This window comes from Aquarana catesbeiana, linkage group LG03 (assembly GCF_042186555.1).
Source record: "Aquarana catesbeiana isolate 2022-GZ linkage group LG03, ASM4218655v1, whole genome shotgun sequence".
NCBI lineage: Eukaryota > Metazoa > Chordata > Amphibia > Anura > Ranidae > Aquarana > Aquarana catesbeiana.
Window position 1 is genome coordinate 340,076,331 of NC_133326.1, and position 22,675 is coordinate 340,099,005.

The 22,675-nt window shown below is 41.5% G+C and overlaps 1 protein-coding gene across 2 annotated transcripts in view; it reads right to left on the bottom strand.

Moving 5' to 3' along the window:
• Nucleotides 1-20,989, bottom strand: part of HTR4 (5-hydroxytryptamine receptor 4) — an 842,991-nt gene extending 822,002 nt beyond the window's left edge. Inside the window, exon 1 of one of the 2 annotated variants that reach the window (XM_073620556.1) lies at nucleotides 20,336-20,989. The gene's annotated coding sequence lies outside the window, so the exon portion shown is untranslated. The remainder of the gene's footprint in view (nucleotides 1-20,335) is intronic. The other variant, XM_073620555.1, reaches the window with a different exon arrangement.
• Between the last annotated feature and the right edge of the window lie 1,686 nt (nucleotides 20,990-22,675).

A 22,675-nucleotide genomic window follows, 5' to 3' on the forward strand; every position in this document is an offset into this window, starting at 1 on the left:
GAGGGACTCTGCTGACTGGGACACAGATGTAAGGAGGGACTCCGCTGGGGGCACCTGATGTAAGTAGGGACTCCGCTGGGGGCACCTGATGTAAGGAGGGACTCTGCTGGGGCACCTGATATAAGGAGAGACTCGGCCGGGGACACCTGATGTAAGGAGAGACTCCGCTGGGGGCACCTGATGTAAGGACGGACTCCACTGGGGGCACTTGATGTAAGGACAGACTCCACTGGGGGCACCTGATGTAAGAACGGACTCCGCTGGGGACACCTGATGGAATCTGGTGGCAGGCGACGTGGCAAGTGACATGCTCAGGGCTCCCACTGATTCTGCATTATGGTGAGTTGAATGATTTTGTTCTATATTACAAAGTAATAATAGAAATAATGCGCTTCAATCATCCTGACACTATAACAACCACGGTGCCAGGATGATTCAAGTGCTAACACCAGGTGTTTGGAGTATCTTTATCTGCTGATTGTTAAACTTTCTCAAATGCACATATTTATATTGTTGTGTAGGATCTGGGCCTGCTGTCCCTCCCTCCCTCCCTCCCTCTCCCTTCATCCCTCGTTCATCTCAGATGCTAACCACACCACCTTAGAGCCACATCCACTATTTTGCTGAAACCACGCCTATTTTCACCAAGTGGGAGGGGTCAAAAATGAAGGGCGGGGTCTGGCGCCCCATCCTAAAACTTCACCAGCCGCCACTGAGTACTGTGCAAAGGTTTTAGGCAGATGTGAGAAAATGTAAGATAAGAATGTTTTCAGAAATAGAAGTTTTAACAGTTTATTTTTAGCAATTAAAAAAGGAGTAAAAAAAAAAAAAGCAGAAGAGAAATTTAAATCAAATCAATATTTGGTGTGACCATCCTTTGCCCTCAAAACAGCACCAAATCTTCAATTCTTCTAGGTACAGTTGCACACAGTTTTTGAAGGAACTTGGCAGGAGGCATCTTAGAGAACTAATCACAGATCTTCTGTGGATGTAGGCTGCCTCAAATCCTTCTGTCTCTTCATGTAATCTCAGACAGGCTCAATGATGTTGAGATCAGGGCTCCTTGGGGACCAAACCATCACTTACAGGACTCCTTGTTCCTATTTATGCTGAAGATAGTTCCCTAATTACATTGGCTGTATGTTTGGGGTCACTGTCCTGCTGCAGAATACATTTAGGGCCAATTACACGCTTCCCTAATAGTATGGCAGGATGGATAATTGTCTGCCTGTATTTCTCAGAATTGAGGACACCACTGATCCTGACCAAATCTTTAATTCCATTAGCAGGAATGCAGCCCTAAAATTACAAGGAACCTCCCTCATGCTTCACGGTTGCTTACAGACACTCATTATTGTATCTCTCTACAATCCTTCGGCAAGACAACTGCCTCCTACAATAGCCAAATATTTAAATTTTGAGTCATTAGTCCAGAGCACCTGCTGCCATTTTCTGCACCCCAGTTCCCATGTTTTTGTGCATAGTTGTCAAAGGTATGGTTTTTGGCCACAATTCTTTCATGAAAACCACTTCTGACCAAATTTCTTCCTGGATAGTAGATTCGTGTACCTGGGTCCCACTGATTTCCGCCAGTTCTGTGCTGATGGCACTGTTGGACATCTTCCGATGTTAAAGTGAAGTAAGCATAATGTGTCTATTATCTGCTGCTTTGGTCGACCACTGCATTTACGGTCCTCAACGTTGACTGTTTCTTTTTGCTTCTTCAAAAGAACTTGAACAGCACATCTTGAAACCTCTGTCTGATTTGAAATATTTGCCTGGGAGAGACCTTGCTGATGCAGTATAACTACCTTGTGCCTTGTTGCTCTGCTCAGTCTTGCCATTGTGTATATCCTGTGACATGAAACTGTCTTCCACAACTTCACCTTAGCAGCAGTTTGGCTGTTTCTTACTCAGTTTTAAGCCTCCTACACAGCTGTTTCTGTTTCAGGTAATGATTATGTTTTAAGCCACATATGAAATTGATGATCATTAGCACCTGCTTGGTATAATTGGTTAAGTATACACATGACTCTTATCCTACAAAAACCCTGATTTTGTCAAAGTATACAAAATGTGCAAGTGTAAAGCCCCATACACACGATTGGACTTTCCGACTGGAAATGTTCGATGACAGGCTGTTGTCGGTAAATCCGACCGTGTGTATGCTCCATCGGACAACTATTGTCGGACTTTCCGCCAACAAATGTTGACTAGCAGGTTTTCAAATTTTCCGTGGACAAATGTGTGTTGTCAGGTTTTCCGAGCATGTGTACACAAGTCCGTCGGACAAAAGTCCAAACTACAAACACACATGCTCGGAAGAAAGGAGAAGCCAGTAGCAGTCAGTCTTGTAAACTAGCATTCGTAATGGAGAATTAACATTTGTGACGTGGCAAATTATGAAATCTGGAAATGCAGCGCACAATTCTCTTCTTCTTTAATGGGATAATACTGAAGCTGCTTTGCTGGTGATACTGATGGAGTTATTGCAAAAAATTTTCAAAGGCTTTTTTTTCTAGTGATATCAAGAATAATATTATTATGCTTTTTTTTTTTTTTTTTTGGTCAAGTTACCACAGCACCATTATCCCGTATTTTTTAAGATCAAGGATACAACTATGTCGGTGTCCCTTGTCCATTTTATATTGTATTTTTTTAAAATGTAACTGCCTACTCCGAAACTGTCATTTGAAGTAAAACACATAGCCAAGTGTTATTCTCCACAACTTTTTTTATTGCGCATTAAAAAAAATAAAACAAATAAAATTAGAAGCTGGTTTGAAGCCAAAAGGGTAGTCACAACAAATATTGATTTGATATAGATTTTACTCCTGTTCTCTCACTTTGCATTTTCTAAATTGATAAAAATAAACAAATAAAATATATACTTTGAAAGCATTCTTACTTTACAGCATTTCTTCACACCTGCCTAAAACGTTTGCAAAGTACTGTATATGTAGTTATTGTGTGTCTATTAAAGTGGTAGTAAACTGTTAAAAAAAAAAAAAAACTGGCCTCCATGTCGGATTAAGTCATAATGTGCTAGTATGTATTGCATGCTAGCACATTGTGTCAGATTTACCTGTAAAAGGGATCCCTTCACCACTGACAGGGTTTCCATATTCACCTGTCTTCTTTCAGGGTTCACAGTCTCTGACCATTTGAATGGCCGAGTGGGCCGTTCATTGAGAGCACAGTGTGCATGCGCTGGTGAGGTCATCAGCTGCTACACATTGGAATATCTCCTAAACAGTGCATGTTTAAGAGATATTCACTGTACCTATCTAGATAAAAAGTTTACTACTGCTTTAACAAATAGACCCCCCCCCAATATAGTGCTTCCCTACATCAGGTGTCCCATCAAAGTGCCCCCTTAAATCATGTGTCGCCATCATGGTGCCTCTTACATCAGTTTTCCCCATCTAAGTGCCCCATTACATCAGGTGTCCTCATCATGGTGCCTCTTACATCAGGTGTACTTATCAGAGTGCCCCTTTACATCAGGTGTCCCCATCACATTGCTCTTTACATCAGGTGTCCCCATCACACTGCTCCTTTACATAAGGTATTCCCATCACTATGCCCCCTCTTACATCAGGTGTCCCCATCACACTGCTCCCTTACAACAGGTATCCAAATCACTGTGCCCCCTTACAACAGGTTTCACTATCTGAGTGCCCCCTTACATTAGGTGTCCCCATCAGAGTGCCCTCTTACATCAGGTGTCCCCTTCAGACTGCCCTCTTACATCAGGTGTCCCCATCAGAGTGCCCTCTTACATCAGGTATCCCCTTCAGACTGCCCTCTTACATCAGGTGTCCCCATCAGAGTGCCCTCTTACATTAGGTGTCTCCATCAGAGTGCCCTCTTACATCAGGTTTCCTTATCTAAGTGCCCCCTTACAATAGGTGTCCCCATCAGAGAGCCCTCTTACATCAGGTGTCCCCATCAGAGTGCCCTCTTACATCAGGTGTCCCCATCAGAGTGCCCTCTTACATTAGGTGTCTCCATCAGAGTGCCCTCTTACATCAGGTTTCCCTATCTAAGTGCCCCCATCAGAGTGCCCCCTTACATCAGGTTTCCCTATCTAAGTGCCCCCATCAGAGTGCCCCCTTACATCAGGTTTCCCTATCTGAGGGTCCCCTTACAATAGGTGTCCCCATCAGAGTTCCCTCTTACATCAGGTGTCCCCATCAGAGTGCCCTCTTACATCAGGTGTCTCCATCAGAGTGCCCCTTTACATCAGATGTCCCTCTCACAGTTCCCACCGTATCTTTTAGCACCAGGCAGAAGATTGGAGCCAGGAAACAAAGCAGGCTGCAGATCTGGATAGAGGAAATGCCACTTCCATCATCCACTGGTGCTAGGGGCAGGGCAAGCATGTGATATCTTTGATTGTTAGGATACTGGAAATTCTAGCAACCAATGACTTCAAAGGAGAAAAAGAACGTGTGTTGGCTTGCTGACTGCCAGTTGGAATAGGACTGTCACTGGATTTGGGTCCAGATAATGGTCTGCTATTTATTGATGACTGTTTAGAGTGTGAAAGGAAGAGACAGTACAGGTAGCCAATTAGTTAATGTACTGATAACGAGCATGCTGATAGGAGGAGAAAGCAATGTGACAGAGAGATGAGCTCATCACTGTGTGGTGCTTCTCCCTCACTGTGCAACAACAGTATAGGGGTGGGTACACTACATCTTGGGCTCAGAGAAAGTAATTTGAATGATGGTAGCTGTCATTCAACCCAGAAGACAACATTTTGTGGCTTGAAAGAAGTACTGTGGAGACAGGCCTGGACTGAAGGTGAGTATTGCATCAAATTCTTCAAATTCAAATTTTTTGCATCTGGCTTTTTAAAATTCTTACTTGTACTTTTTAAGTTCTGCTTTAAAAATTCTATAATTGTTGCTAGGGATGCATAAGCTTTGCTAAACATTTACAGCTGCAGGTAGAATGCTTGCGAGGACAATCCCGATGCAAACTGTTTTGCAGAGTGATGCGGCATCTTATATTAATAGTAACATTAGCTATGTATCTAGCTTTTTTTATAAGCAAAGAAGGAAAACTATAGAGCCCAAAGTACTATTTGCTCAATATAAACGGAAGAAGACCAGCTGATATCTGTAACTCAATAGCAGATACGGAATTGACAGTTTTATTATATGCATTATTGTCATTGAAATTCAGCACCAACATTAAATTCCATAAACTGCAAATCAGCTTATTATCCACCGGAGGAATATGAATTGGAAATAATGTATGAACTCCAGTTTTAATCATTTCAAAGTGTTCAACGAGCAATTCAATCAGTCTGCCTGTATTTATAAATTCTATCCTGCTATTATATACTAAGAATTGATAATGTTATTTCAAGTGAGAGGGTAATGCGTGTTAAGTCCAACTCATTTTGTCAAGCACACAGGTTGCTGACTGGCTGGCCACAATTCCTTAATGATGTCAGATCTTCCTACAGCAGAGATAGACGAGGGTCTGGTTTTAGCTGACCATAGTGCAGGATATATGCATGTGCTGCCAAACAACTGTGTAATTTGGCAAAGTGTTTTCCTCTAGTACTTCAGTTTCAGTGCTATGTAATCTTAAAGTGATATTAAAGACAGGTTATTTTTTTAAAATAACAAACATGTTTTGTTTTGTTTTGCACAGAGCAACCCCAATCCTGCTCTTCTTGGGTCCCCCTGCCGAAGCTCATGGCCCCACCCTTTTGTCAAGTGCCCCCAGAGCAAGCAGCTTGCTGAGCCACTGCCCTGTGTGTCTATTCACACACAGAGCTGTGGCTTGGCCCTGCCCCCCCTCTCTCTCTCCTCTTTGGCTCATTGTCTGTAATTGACAGCAGCAGGAGCCACTGGAGAGTCCCCAGAGAGCCGAGGCTCTCATGCACATTGCTGGATCACGAAGAGGCTCTGGTAGGTATTAGGGGGGCTGCTGCACAGAGAAGGTTTTTTACCTTCATGCATAGAATGCATGAAGGTAAAAAACATTGAGCCTTTAGAACCTCTTTAAGGTTCATATTGCTGCGATCTGATTTAGATCCAATTTTCAGTGCAATTATGTAGTGCAACTTGGATGTGGTTTGTATATTCTATGGGGCCACAATCGTGCTGGAATCACACTAAAGTAGTATAGGAACCTTTTCCAAAATCGCACTGTGCTGAGTTGCATTGATGTGAACAGGCACTATTGAAAACAATGGGATTTCCATTGTCATGTGATTCTGTGAGACTCGTGTCGCATCTGAAATCGCACCGGGGTGAACACAGCCTAATCTGGCCATAGAGTTAAATTTTCGATCAAACATTTATGCAAAAATCGGGTTATCAGAACATTCTTTCTTCCTACCATTAAGTCAACTAATTTAGTTTGAAAAACCCTTAGAATTTCATGTATATGAGCTATTTGAATAGACTGCCAGACATTTTAAACAGGTTTTGTTACAATATATATGATTTTTCGCCAAATTAAAGCCACATTCACAGTTTGAATTTGGTTTGAAAAAAAAAAAAAAATTCCACCCTGCTCCACTATGGTCAAAAATCTACATCAATTTGATCCTACTATTAAAAAATCAAACAAACGTTCTGAAAACAAAAAAATTCCAATGATATTTTACTGGTGTATTGCCAGCCTTATTCTTCAGGATGCAACACTATAAGGGTAAAGTGTTAGGGGAAGTGTATGAAGGAATCATTTTAGGGGTTAGTTATTGGGGTAAAGTGTATGTAAATAATGATTGTTTTAATTTGCTGTTTCTTGGTCTGTAAAGGAATGAAAGTGAAAAAAAACAGCACATCTAAGGCAGGAAAGCTACAAATATTATATTTATTACAAATACTACAAATTTCATGTCCATATGTAGCACAGTGGCTAAGTGGCTAACACTGCTGCCTAGCAGCACTAGGGTTGTCAGTTCAAGCCCCAACCATGGAGTTTGCATGTTCTCCCTGTGCCTGTTTGGGTTTTCTCTGGGTATGCTGGTTTCCTTCCACACTGCAAAAAACATGTTGGTAGATTAATTGTCTCCTGCCTAAATTGGCCCTTGTATGTGTAAATATGAATGTGAGTTAAGCCTAGTACACACAGGTCGAATGTCGGATGGGTTTTATTGAACCTGCTGACATTCGGCCCGTGTGTATGGCAGCCGGTCTGACAGAAGCTGGCCGCTCAGCTGGCCAAACACACCTTCAAGACAAAGGAGAAGAGAAACTGCTGCGCCAACCCAACAAACCAATAAAAGTGAAAATAAAATGTAGTGAAACAATAAGCAGCCAACACCAACAATTAGACAAATTGTGACAATAAATAAAGAAACAAAAAAGTGTAGCGCTATACTGTATCAGTTAGCAGCATCAAAAATGTGCTAGGGTGACGAACAGTGTATACCAAAAGTTATATTAGACCATATGCGAAAGTACAGTGAACCATTAAGAAATCTAATATTCCAAAAGGGACATCTGTTCACATATCAGCTATACTTTATCGGTTAACACCATCACAATGTGTCAGGATGACAAACAGTGTGTATAAACAATTGAATTAATATTTGACCTCATACAAGAGGATAGTACATCCGTGAGAAATCCAATATTCAAAAGAGGACCTCTGTTAGCATATCCTCTATAATAAAACAATGTGAATCAAATGTGCATCACACAAATTAAAAGTCATACATAAGCATGTGTGGATAAGAGTAAATAATAAGTCTCTGAGGTGGGGACAGTTCATATAATCAAATGGAGACTTCTTGGAGCATAGGTATCTATCTCAAAATGACATTTGTTGCTGGATTCCTCCAGTGATCAGCCTGGTGTAATAATATAAAATGCCCTTACCGGACGCGGTGGACTCACAGGCCGTACAGCGGTGAGTCATACGAGCTTGAACCGTGTACCACGGTAGAGTTATAGTTGTTCCTGGTCCACCATCAGATGATCTTGATAGAAAACTCCAATCATAAACGGTCTCCCGGTTCGTCCTCCAACACTCACTTTGGTCTCCGACAATTCAGGACAGGGACAATAGGAGAAGAAAGGCTCCACATAGTGTGAATTCCGAAAGGATTTTATTGCATAAAAAATTCCAGCATAAAAAATTCCAGATAAAAGCAAAATTTATAAAAACATGAAAAAATGTAGTAAGCGCAGTAGATAAATGGTTTGAGGTAGCGTCCTACACCCGACGCGTTTCGTCTGAGAAGACATCAACTGGGGTACCACAGTTGATGTCTTCTCAGACGAAACGCGTCGGGTGTAGGACGCTACCTCAAACCATTTATCTACTGCGCTTACTACATTTTTTCATGTTTTTATAAATTTTGCTTTTATCTGGAATTTTTTATGCTGGAATTTTTTATGCAATAAAATCCTTTCGGAATTCACACTATGTGGAGCCTTTCTTCTCCTATTGTCCCTGTCCTGAATTGTCGGAGACCAAAGTGAGTGTTGGAGGACGAACCGGGAGACCGTTTATGATTGGAGTTTTCTATCAAGATCATCTGATGGTGGACCAGGAACAACTATAACTCTACCGTGGTACACGGTTCAAGCTCGTATGACTCACCGCTGTACGGCCTGTGAGTCCACCGCGTCCGGTAAGGGCATTTTATATTATTACACCAGGCTGATCACTGGAGGAATCCAGCAACAAATGTCATTTTGAGATAGATACCTATGCTCCAAGAAGTCTCCATTTGATTATATGAACTGTCCCCACCTCAGAGACTTATTATTTACTCTTATCCACACATGCTTATGTATGACTTTTAATTTGTGTGATGCACATTTGATTCACATTGTTTTATTATAGAGGATATGCTAACAGAGGTCCTCTTTTGAATATTGGATTTCTCACGGATGTACTATCCTCTTGTATGAGGTCAAATATTAATTCAATTGTTTATACACACTGTTTGTCATCCTGACACATTGTGATGGTGTTAACCGATAAAGTATAGCTGATATGTGAACAGATGTCCCTTTTGGAATATTAGATTTCTTAATGGTTCACTGTACTTTCGCATATGGTCTAATATAACTTTTGGTATACACTGTTCGTCACCCTAGCACATTTTTGATGCTGCTAACTGATACAGTATAGCGCTACACTTTTTTGTTTCTTTACACCTTCAAGACAACCACTGCCTTGCTAAAGAAACTGAGGGTAAAAGGTGATGGACTGGCCAAGCATGTCTCCAGACATAAACCCTATTGAGCATCTGTGGGGCATCCTCAAACAGAAGGTGGAAGAGCGCAAGGTCTCTGACATCCACCAGCTCCATGATGTTGTAATGGAGGAGTGGAAGAGGATTCCAGTGGCAACCTGTGAAGCTCTGGTGAACTCCATGCCCAAGAGGGTTAAGGCAGTGCTGTAAAATAATGGTGACTGACCACACAAAATATTGACACTTTGGGCCCAATTTGGACATTTTCACCTAGGGGAGTACTTCATTTTGCTGCCAGCAGTTTAGACATTAATGGCTGTGTGTTGAGTTATTTTGAGGGGACAACAAATTTACACTGTTATACAAGCTGTACACTCACTACTTTACATTGTAGCAAAGTATAATTTATTCAGTGTTGTCACATGAAAAGATATAATAAAAAAATTACAAAAATGTGAGGAATGTACTCACTTTTGTGAGATACTGTATATGTAAAGCCCTGTGTAAATTACAGCGCTATATAAGTATAGGGATACTCCTGAGGGGAACCACAGGAATATTCTCCAGGGCTTAGCCACAAAGGCTCATTCACATGTTTCTTCAATCACCAGTCTAGGGGTGTTTTTATTTTTGGAGATGAAGAACTATGTATAACTTGAGGACGTAGGTATTCTTCGGAACAAGCTATATTAGGGGAGGGGAGGCAAAAGCACAAAGGTCCCTAAGATCTCTCAAAGCGACTGTAATCACTCAAGGCCCAAGCACAGCTGGTTGCCTCCTTCCAACTTCCAAGCGACACCTTACTTCGGTGATACCAGATCAGATTTTCAGCGGACAGCCCCCCTCAGTCAGCTTTCTTTAGTTCCAGGATCTCAGCACCTAGGCTCTCGGATCGCTTGTCTGAGACCTCACAACAGCGGACATAGCAGCAATGCCTGGGAGGGCAGCGTGCCCTGCAGGCTGGACTAATCCTCTCCAGGAAAAGAAACATAGCTCAGTATGCTCACAGAATATATACAGTCTTCCAGCACACATCCGTTGTGTTCCAGTAGAAGAAGCATGCAGAGAGAAGGAGAGAGCAGTGTGACAGAAAGATGAGTTCATCAGTCTGCTGCTGTCCAGTCAGAGGGTGGGAGTGGAGAGCAGACCTCTAAACGGTACTGAACTGCAGCAGACAAAAATCAGGTCTCCCCCCTTCCCCCATCAGATCTGCTATGTGGTAGAGCAGTATAATTCTCCAAACTATGTAGACATAAATACAAAGGGATGGCATAGTGGCTTAACCTCCCTGGCGGTATTCCCGAGTCTGGCTCGGGTTGGATTTTTCATACCAAAAGCGGTATCCCCGAGCCAGACTCGGGCTTGCATCGCAGGATCCAGGAAGAGCATACTTACCTTGTCCCCTGGTTCCTGCGATGTCACTCCGCTGTGATCGGCGAGCCGCTGTGTCTCGCTCGATTCACAGTGCCGAGCTCCGTTCCCTGCGAGCGTTGCGACGCACGGGGACGGAGTTCGGCGGTAAATTCAAAAGTGAAACACACAGTATAGATACAGCATACTGTAATCTTACAGATTACAGTACTGTATCAAATAATGACACATCCCCTTTGTCCCTAGTGGTCTGCCCAGTGTCCTGCATGCAGTTTTATATATATAAAACTGTTCTTTCTGCCAGGAAACTGGAGATTGTCCATAGCAACCAAAACTGTCTCTTTACATCAAAAGTGGTTTTAGAGCAGCTAGAAAAAAGCGATAATAAATTAGAATCACTCGCAGAATTGAGCGATAGTGATTTGTGGGGAGATCCGTCATCAAACACTAAAAGTAACGAAAGCTAAAATTCTGCAACTGAGCAAATTTCAGTGTTTTTGATTTGATTACATTATTATATAATTTTTATTATTATTATATTATTATTTGTTATAATTATTTATAGTTATTTATTATATTATAATTTTTAATTTAGTTTTTCAAACTTTATCATACCCGGGATGTCTACTAGACTCTTGTTTGGACAGATTTAAGTGAACTATTCCTAAGAATTACAGGCCTACAATATAAAACGCCAGATATGACGCTGAGTATGTGCACTCAACTTCTTTGGTCGACCATGGCGAGGCCTGTTCTGAGTGGAACCTGTCCTGTTAAACCACTGTATGGTCTTGGCCACTGTGCTGCAGCTCAGTTTCTGGGTCTTGGCAATCTTCTTATAGCCTAGGCCATCTTTATGTAGAACAACAATTATTTTTTTCAGATTCTCAGAGAGTTCTTTGCCATGAGGTGCCATGTTGAACTTCCAGTGACCAGCATGAGAGCGTGAGAGCGATAACACCAAATATAACACACCTGCTCCCCAATCACACCTGAGACCTTGTAACACTAACGAGTCACATGACACCGGGGAGGGAAATTGGCTAATTGGGCTTAATTTGGACATTTTCACTTAGGGGCGTACTCACTTTTGTTGCCAGCGATTTAGAAATTAATGGCTGTGTGTTGAGTTATTTTGAGGGGAAAGCAAATTGACACTGCTATACAAGCTATACACTCGCTACTTTACATTGTAGAAAAGTGTAATTTCTTCAGTGTTGTCACATGAAAATATATAATAAAATATTTACAAAATGTGAGGGGTGTACTCACTTTTGTGAGATACTGTATATAGAGTTTACATGTTCTTCCTGTGCTTGTGTGGGTTTCTTTTCACACTTTGAAGACATGCTGGTAGGTTAATTGGCTCCTGTCTAAATTGGCCCTAGCATGAAGTAAGGACCTTAGATTGTAAGCTCCTTGAGGACAGGGACTGATGTGAATGTACAATTTGTAAAGCACTGCATAAATTGTCAGAACTGTATAAATAAAAATCTTTTGCCAAGTAATACAGCTCTCTTTTATGTTTTTCATCTGTGTGCTTAGCTGGTTGTCTGGAGTTCATCTTTAAAGTGATTGTAAAGGCTGCAGCAGCCCCCCAGCACCCCTTATACTTAACTGAGCCCCATCTCTATCCAGCGACGTCCATGAGTGCCTCGTCCAGCTGAGACTCTCCCTTCTGATTAGCAGAGAGAGCAGTGGAGCCACTGGCTCCCGCTGCTGTCAGTCAAACTCAGTTAGCCAATCAGCAAAAGGGGGGCGAGGCTGAACCACGGCACCATATCTATATGGATACACTGAGCTGCAGCTCGGCTCGGGTGCCCCTATAGCAAGCTGCTTGCTATGGGGGCACTCAACAGGAGGGATGGGCCAGGAGCTCTAGCCAGGGACCCGAGAAGAGGAGGATCTAGTCTACAAAACCACTGCACAGAGCAGGTAAGTATAACATGTTTGTTATTTTAATAGAAAAAAAATTGACTTTACAATCATTTTAAGAAACAAGACTCATGTTTTATTGTTTAATGAAACATTGGTAAGAAAGAAAGCATTTACTAAAGCCCATGTAAGTATCCTTCATGTTGGTGTACATGACAACTATATTTATTCAGATATTCCTTGCAGCAGAAATAGCATGCCAGTGCCCATAACTATAGGGAAAAGGCAGCTAGTCAAATCGTATACACATCAATGTTATAACTGAAGATAAGCATAATATAATGTTAACAGTTGGCTGTAAAACGATACAAGTGAACACTACTCTATACTGAAACACTGAAAAGTCAAGAAAACAGGAAATACCATGATAAAAGAGTGCAAGTGGTACTAAACTGAGGCTTAAGTGTACAGGAAGATCCGCTTAGGAGAAACTATTTGTTGTACGTACTAGAACAACTCGTGACAAAAGTAAAACAGTACATAAAATGGCACCAAAAACATAAGCCTCATTGATTTATACTGTTTACAACAGCCTAACAACTTCCTCCTAGCATTGAATTCAAACTTTGGCAAAACAGCATTGGAAATGTCGATCTCCAGCAAGGTACGTGAACAAAAAAATTCTCTATAATTTCGTAGATCTCCAGATAAACAGTTATTCAAGGGGCTGTACAAATTAACAACACATGGCAAAAAAGTCAAGTGAGCACAAGCACAAAGTACCTAAAGTTGCCTAAAGGCTCAGAAATCCTAACATTTACTAACTTCATCACCTCCTGGTAATGTTGGGGGCTTGCAAATCCTCTCAAATACCTCCCTATTGGTCACTTTAGTGACCAATGGGAATATGGGAGGAGGCAGGCCAGCCCTTTATGCTGTCAGTGTTGACTCTTGTGTATTGAAGAGCCACTTATTTAAGGACTCCCCGTGTGCTCTAAAAGGCATGTGAAGATATGGGCAAGGAGAACTAAGACCTGAAATCAATGCATTGACTGACATGCTTTAGTTCACCAGCACCTCGCACATAGGAGCATGAGGCCATATAACGAAAATTGTGGGTATCTCTCTGCGCCCAGGATACACAACTGACATGTACAGTGGACCATAGTAATGAACGGCTGTTAGCAGCCTATGTGGTTTTATGGCACTGCTTGCGTAAACCCACACATATGTGTCCAACCCTGGATGCAGACAGTCTATGTGGGTTTATGCAAGTAGTGGCATAAACCAGTGTACAGGAGCATACAGTTATTCATTATTCAAAGAGAAGTTTGGAATTTAAAAAAAAAACAATCATACTCACCTAGGTGGATGCAGCATTGATCAGATGCTGCATCTGTCCCCCACTCGCTCTGCAGTGAGAACTGAGCGATTAAACACAGCTGATCCCTCAGTTCTCCCCCTCTGCTCCGAGCAGACGGCTGTGACTGTCAGTCAGCGGCCCCCGTACTCTCCCCTCCAGATCTCACTGAAGCGCTGGGCTGTGGAGGGGGCGGAAGGGGAAGATCGCTGAGTGCTGAGCCAGGTGCCTGTACAGGCTTCTGGGTGAATCCAGACTATATGATTGGGATCTTTCCCGAGCCTAGATTAGCTGAATGACGTCAGCCGATAGCGGGCTTTAGCCCGTTGTTGGCTGAATACTGGTCACAGGAGTGAAGAACGGACTGCACTCCTGTGATCAATAGAAGACGTATGGCCAAAAAAGCTTTGGCCATACTTCTCCTTTAAGGTTGGCTGGTCGTGGTAGTTGTGTATCCTGGTCATGGAAATATGCCCACAATTTATGTGGTATGCCAAAAAGCGCCTGTGTGTATGAGAAGGTTTGGTTTTACAGCGTCTTATGAAATTCACATCCTACCAATATATAGTCACTTTTTATGCATTCAGAACCTTGTGACACCAGCAAAAAAAGTTGCAAACAACAGTAGCACCAGTAAACCCACACCCTCCATGTATTACAAACACTTGTATTGGTATGCACACTTTCGATTGTTCATGTAGAGCAGAGGTAGGCAACCTTGGCACTCCAGCTGCGGTGAAACTACAAATCCCATCATGCCTCTGCCTCTAGGAGTCATGCCTGTGATTGTCAGGCTCTTGCAATGTCTCATGGGACTTGTAGTTTCACCACAGCTGGAGGGACAAGGTTGCCTACACCTGATGTACAGCATGTGTCAAACACAAAGCCTGCAAGCCGAATCCGGCTCGTCATTTCATGTGGCCCCTGCACCTCTCCTGCATCTGTGGCACCACCCCAAATCTCCACCTCCACCTTGTCTCAGCAGACAACAGCAGAGAAGAGGACAGAACTCCTCTGCCAGATCCTGCGCTTCTCTATGCAGCTGCAGAGAGGCTTGTCTCTGGTCTCTGTTACAGAAGTGTGAGTGGGTTCTATGCCAGTCTGCACCCGCCCTTCACAGTTCTTAAGTTACAGTATTTAATATGATAAAGAGAAGATACATTTGTATAGTCTTACAAATACAACCGGCCCTTTGAGGGCAACCATAATGCGGATGCAGCCTGCGATGAAACTGAATTTGACACCCTGGATAGAGAAAAGCAAATGCATTATTCTGATGTAACACAACTAAGTGTCTATATACTACACATACTACAACAGTTAAACATTAGCTGCAGTCAGTTTGTATGTGAGGGTGTATGCCTATTGTGCTAAAATTAGAATGAATTTTTGTTCAGAATCCATTAAAATGCTAAATAATATTGCCAGTTGATTGTGAAAAGTATCCATGAAGAATGAAAAGGCTTTTCCACCAAAAAGTTACAGGTAGCCAAATAACTTAGAATCCAGCTACAATATCTTTCTTCTTTTCCCACCTTTAGACTTTGAGTGTTCCTATTTACCTTTGCTTGTTCCCACTCATCATATTGTCTTCTCCTTAATATGAAAATAATTTAAAAAAATCCATGGTGGAAGTGCTGAAATATCAGTTTTTGGTGGACTGACGTATATGGGTACATGCGTTCTGATGTGATATTAACCAACAACAGGATTGTAAAATGTCACTGCCACCTATTGCAATTGTATTGTGCTTGACAAACCTTCTAGAAACTTTAGTGCGAATGCAGGTATAACCGTATTCCCACTCCTTAAGAAGAAATGAATGGTAACAATCTGGTAATAATATTGGGGTTGATTTACTAAAATTGGAGAGTGAAAAATCTGGTGCAGCTGTGGTTACTATGCACAGCTGCACCCAATTCTGCAAAAAAAGAGAGAGTCGCCCTGGGACTTTAAATGAGTTGGTCACAGTTAGCCACCGAGTAACAGGAGTAATATCAGTATAAATGTTTATTAAAATTAATGTACATACATGGATAATATAGCATATTAGCTCAGCCAATGGATTTGCACATAATGAAGAGAATAAATAAAGTTGATACAAACGTTATACAATGCAGTATATACAAATGCACGCATCAGAAAACCGGACGCGCGTGCATTTGTATATACTGCATTGTATAACGTTTGTATCAACTTTATTTATTCTCTTCATTATGTGCAAATCCATTGGCTGAGCTAATATGCTACATTATCCATGTATGTACATTAATTTTAATAAACATTTATACTGATATTACTCCTGTTACTCAGTGGCTAACTGAGACCACCTCATTTAAAGTCCAAGGGCGACTCTCTCTTTTTTTGCATATGTATATAGGGATGGAGGTGTATCACTAGTGACTGCAGACCTTTTATTTTTTGCACCCAATTCTGGGTGCACCAGTTTTAGTAAAACTTCCCCATTGCATCTTTTTTCATTATTTTTTTTATAATGGTGAATTAGTTCATCATATTCATTTATTTGTAGCATACCTCCCAACTTTCTGATATAGGGCAAAGAGAAAACTTTTACTGTAAAACTTCTACTAAAGCACACTTCCTTTACCATACAGAGTATAATGTGCAAACAATGATCACTTAGACCCACCGATGCTTTTTTTTTTTTTTTTTTACCAATTCTTCCTTATACTAACAGGAATAATTATCATAATTTGAAAGTTAAATAGAATTTTACTGAAATATAATAAAATAATTAATTTGTACCTTTATTTGTGTGTGTGTGTAAACAGTATCTCACAAAAGTGAGTACACCTCTCACATTTTTTAAAATATTTTATTATATCTCTTCATGTGACAACACTGAAGAAATGACACTTTGCTACAATGTAAAGTAGTGAGTGTACAGCTTGTATAACAGTGTAAATTTGCTGTCTCTTCAAAATAACTTAACACACAGCCATTAATGTCTAAACCGCTGGCAACAAAAGTGAGTACACCCCTAAGTGAAAATGTCCAAATTGGGCCCAAAGTGTCAAAATTTTGTGTGGCCACCATTATTTTCCAGCACTGCCTTAACCCTCTAGTTCACCAGAGCTTCACAGATTGCCACTGGAATCCTCTTCCACTCCTCCATGACGACATCACAGAGCTGGTGGATGTTAGAGACCTTGCGCTCCTCCAACTTCCATTTGAGGATGCCCCACAGATGCTCAATAGGGTTTAGGTCTGGTGACATGCTTGGCCAGTCCATCACCTTTACCCTCAGCTTCTTTAGCAAGGCAGTGGTTGTCTTGGAGGTGTGTTTGGTGTCGTTATTATATTGGAATACTGCCCTGCAGCCCAGTCTCCGAAGGGAGGGAATCATGCTCAGCTTCAGTATGTCACAGTACACGTTTTCATTCATGGTTCCCTCAATGAACTGTAGCTCCCCAGTGCCAGCAGCACTCATGCAGCCCCAGACCATGACACTCCCACCACCATGTTTGACTGTAGGCAAGACACATTTGTCTTTGTACTCCTCACCTGGTTGCCGCAACACACGCTTGACACCATCTGAACCAAGGTTTATCTTGGTTTCATCAAGCCACAGGACATGGTTCCAGTAATCCATGTCCTTAGTCTGCTTGTCTTCAGCAAACTGTTTGCAGGCTTCGTGGTGCATGATCTTTAGAAGAAGCTTCCTTCTGGGATGAAAGCCATGCAGACCAATTTGATGCAGTGTGCAGCGTATGGTCTGAGCACTGACAGGCTGACCATCCACCCCTTCACCCTCTTCAGCAATGCTGGCAGCACTCATACGTCGATTTCCCAAAGACAACCTCTGGATATGATGCTGAGCACGTGCACTCAACTTCTCTGGTCGACCATGATGAGGCCTGTTCTGAGTGGAACCTGTCCTGGTAAACTGCTGTATGGTCTTGGCCACTGTCCCGCAGCAAAGTTTCAGAGTCTTGGCAATCTTCTTATAGCCTAGGCCATCTTTATGTAGAACAACAATTATTTTTTTTAGATCCTCAGAGAGTTCTTTGCCATGAGGTGCCATGTTGAACTTCCAGTGACCAGTATGAGAGAGTGAGAGCGATAACACGAAATTTAACACACCTGCTCCCCATTCACAACTGAGACCTTTTAACACTAACAAGTCAAATGGGAGGGAAAATGTCTAATTGGGCCCAATTTGGACATTTTCACTTAGGGGTGTACTCACTTTTGTTGCCAGCAGTTTAGACATTAATGGCTGTGTGTTGAGTTATTTTGAGGGGACAGCAAATTTACACTGTTATACAAGCTGTACACTCACTACTTTACATTGTAGCAAAGTGTCATTTCTTCAGTGTTGTCACATGAAAAGATAGAATAAAACATTTACAAAAATGTGAGGGGTGTACTCACTTTTGTGATATATACAGTATCTCTCTCCTCTCTCTCTCTCTCTCTCTCTCTCTCTCTCTCTCTCTCTCTCTCTCTATATATATATATATATATATATATATATATATATATATATATATATATATATAACAATATTATGAAAGAATAAAGAAGAGAGAGAGAGAGAGAGAGAGAAAGAGAGAGATGTATGCCTAGAAAGATGGAAAACTGAGTAGGGTTGAGGAACAGTGAGTGTTGGTTGTGATAGAGGGTTTGCCCCTCCAATAATCTATTTTAAATTTAGACCAGTACATTTTGCTTCACATAGGAACGCTTTTAAACATTTTTTATTTTTAAATTCCAGGTACCTGTGTAAGGAAATCTGCCATCTGTTAGTCAAATTAGATTTTGGAAACACTGGATATATCCAGTTAGCACCTGGTTTGTTTTAGGTCCATAGCTCACTCAAAAGTAAGGGAAGGATAAGGATGACAACCCTAAAAATTGGACTTTCATTACAGCGATGATGGCTCTCTTATTTCTATCCTGACAAACTCCCTTTAAACAATATTGGGCATGACAAGGTATAGTGCAAAGATCAAAGATCATGCGGTATAAAATCATTGCAACCAAAAGCAAAGAATCCAAAATCATCTCATAAGTGGTGTAACTACAATCAAGTGAATTTTGATTGGTTGCCATGAGTGACTACAATTTGCACATCACCACTGCGCTTTCCACTATCTGCTAAGTCTGCAGGTGTTTTCTGTTCAGAGAGTTTCAGTAGTTTGAACTTTATGAGTTTTCAGAAAAGAAGGACCTTTATAGAAACTACAGTTCACAGACACTGATAATTTGCTTAACCTTGAGAAACAAGCATGTAATACTGTAACTTCCATCCTGTCTTACCCAGAAACAGTGCTGCACTTACATAAGCTGAGTAGATCATTTTGCTTTTCCGTTATTGCATATAGATGACTATTTGTGTCATCTGATAACATGTTACCACATGCCTCTATTAGGTATATATATATATATATATATATATATATATATATATACACACACACATGTATTATATCCTACATTTGTCGCTGCGAACTAGAGAAGCTCATTATGACTCTTTTTCCTATAGATCTGACTCCTGCTGATACTCAGCTGGTTTCTAGCTATTTATCCAGTGACACAGACCCTGACACCAGATGCTTTTAGAGATCTCACTGCAGAGCTATAAAGATTCTTGAATTACGCCTCTTTTTTTTAATCACTGGCACAAGATCTTAGGCTAAGCACAAACTGTGTTACTTAAACAGCTATACAGTTGCCTTAACAGACCATTAACACATGCCCAGTGCCAGTGATCAGAGGCATGTTAGTGTATTACCACCATTTGTACCTACTGAAATAAGTACATTTTGCTATGTTGTATCTGAGTTCTAAAAATTGCAGTAGAGAAAAGTAATGTGTTGCCCAGAGCAACCCGTCAAATCCCATACCTGCAGTATATTTAATAGAGTCCAAACCAGACCGGTTGCTTTTAGGTAGTGACTTTTCTTTCTCTGTGCTCCGCTACCAGCACCTTATGGCCAAACGTTGCATTTTGTTGACATAAGCTGACCATACATTATACAATTTTCTTGTTCAATTTAGATTTACCTTCAACTATGTAGTGCAAGGGCCTGCCTGATTGCATACAAATTGAAAGTGTTTAGGTTTGACCTCCTATTAGATGGTTTTGGTAAACCTAAAAGGAAAATTGTGTAATGTATGGCCAGTCTTAAGCTGGCCATGCATTATACAATATTCTTGTTCAATTTCCTTTAGATTTACCTTCAACTATGTAGTACAAGGGCCTGCCTGATTGCATACAAATTGAAAGTGTTTAGGTTTGACCTCCCATTATACGATTTTGGTAAATATAAAAGAAAATTGTATAAGAAAATTGTATAATGCATGGCCAGCCCTAGTTGGATTTTAAAAGGAAATGAAATAAAGTAGATTTTACAGTAACATTTCTGTATAAAGGCTATATTGCAAACAGATACATGAGTTTTCCTATACATGAGATCTTATAAGTGACAAAAGATTATGCAGTTTTGACAAGCAGCCAGCAAGGTATATAGAACACATGGTATATATATATATATATATATATATATGTGTATGATTCTTACCATTGCAGTGAGGGTGCAGAGGGAAGTCCTAAATGCATGTTAGGATTACCACTTGCTGATCACAGTCCTCATTCTTAGCTGCATCCAGAAACAAAAATGATGGGATGCCCTTTGGATCCAGAGGATGATGATGCTCCTTCTCTTTGCAGTCTCAGTTATTCCATATAAAAGGCTCATCCCTGTAGGTGGCTGTCCATGTTAGCCCCATAGTATAGTTTTCCTGTAGCCTGGAAGTTTTTCAGATGTGTGTAGAGCTTCGCAGCAAGTGGAGCTACCTGGGAAGTGCAGACGTTGTCTGTGCTGAGCACTTAGTAAGCACACTGCTCAGCTCTGCCTTGTATACACATTCATTGAGAGAGCGAGCCAATGGGATGAGCGCAGCACACAGGACGAGGATCGGACCTTCTCCAGCGCAGTATTACACTACGGGGACAGCGCAGCAATCCACTGACAGCGAGCCCAGCGCATCACTCTCACCTCTCTAATGACCTTGCTGCTTCCAAACTAATTACCAATCTTCTCCCTGCCCCGGGCTAAATGTCAAATAAAGCGCTCCGTATTTCTCCTGTGATGTCAAAGAATAAGGGTTCATGTACGCTGTACAGAGGTCATCTGCAGCCTAGTTAATCATTAGGTGCATGGCTAGGACAACATAACAAAACGTGTGACTCTATTGATGGAGGTAATAAAAAAAAAAAAAAAAACAGTGCTTCATTAACAATGCACACAAAATAATAGTGCTCTATATTGGATTTATTCTTCAAAATTAAGCTAGCATTATACCAACAGAACCATTTGAATAGTATCTGTCAAAAAAGTGTGCATAGGTGATAGAAGCACTAAGAAAAGCAGCTTGGTGGTGAAAGGGTGCTTTGTGCGCCTCGAAAGCTGATTTAACCTATTTAGTCCCAATTTCCTCCCTCAATCCCCCCCAGTCCTAAAACCATTTCCTCACCTGTATCCCGAGTCTCCAGGTTTTTTTCCTCCCTATATCCCCCTTGAGTCTTTCCTCACTATATCCCCCTCTTGCACTCTAAAGCATTTTCCATCCTTTATTCCTGAATCCCAAGCCTTTTCTTTTCTATTATATCCTCTTGATTCTCAGAGCCCTTTCCTTACCTATATTGCCTCAATCCTCAGTGCCTTTTCCTTCTTCTACCTCTTTGCATCCCAGAGACCTTTCTTCTGTATATATTTCCTGAGTTTCAGTGCCTTTTTCATCCTATCCCCCGAATCCCAGAGGCTTTTCCTCTCTGTATCCCCTAGGGTCCAAGAGCCTTTTTTACCTATATCCCCTTGAATCCCAGAGTCCTATCCTCCCTATATTGCCTTGAGCTCCAGTGTCCTTTTCTTCCTATCCAATACACTTGCGTCCTAGAGAGCTTTTCTTCTTATATCTCTTTGAGTTTAAGGGCCTTTTTCACCCTACCCCCCTAGAGTCCCAGAGCTTTTTTGTCTCTAAATTCCTCTGAGTTCTATAGTCTTTTCAACTCTATATCCCACATAGTCACAGAGTTTTTTACTTCCTATATCCTCGATTCCTAGAGCCTTTTCCATCCTATATCCCCTGATTCCTGAGTGTTAAAGCCTGTTAATTCCTATATCCCCTGAGTCCCCTTGCCATGTCCTTCCTATATCCTCCTTGATTCCTAGAGCCTTTTCCACCCTATATCCCCTGATTCCTGAGTGTCAGAGCATGTTACTTCCTATATCCCCTGAGTCCCCTTGCCTTTTCTTTCCTATATCCTCCTTGATTCCTAGAGCCTTTTCCACCCTATATCCCCTGATTCCTGAGTGTCAGAGCACGTTACTTCTTATATCCCCTGAATCCCCTTGCCTTTTCTTTCCTATATCCTCCTTGATTTCTAGAGCCTTGCCAACCTATATCCCCTGATTCCTGAGTGTTAGTGCATGTTACTTCCTATTTCGCCTGAGTCCCCTTGCCTTTTCTTTCCTATATCCTCCTTGATTCCTGGAGCCTTTTCCAGCCTTTATCCCCTGAGTCCTGAGTGGCAGAGCCTGTTTCTTCCTATATCCCTTGAGTCCCCTCGACTTTTCCTTCCTATATCCTACTTGATTCCTAGAGCCTTTTCCATCCTATATCCCCTGATTCCTGAGTGTTAAAGCCTGTTAATTCCTATATCCCCTGAGTCCCCTTGCCTTGTCCTTCCTATATCCTCCTTGATTCCTAGAGCCTTTTCCATCCTATAGCCCCTGAGGCCCCTTGACTTTTCCTTCCTATATCCCCTTGTGAACCAGAGACTGTTTCCCCTTATATTCTCCTGAGCTTCAGAGCCTTTTTTCCCTATCCCCCTAAAGTACCAGAGCTTTTTGTCTCCA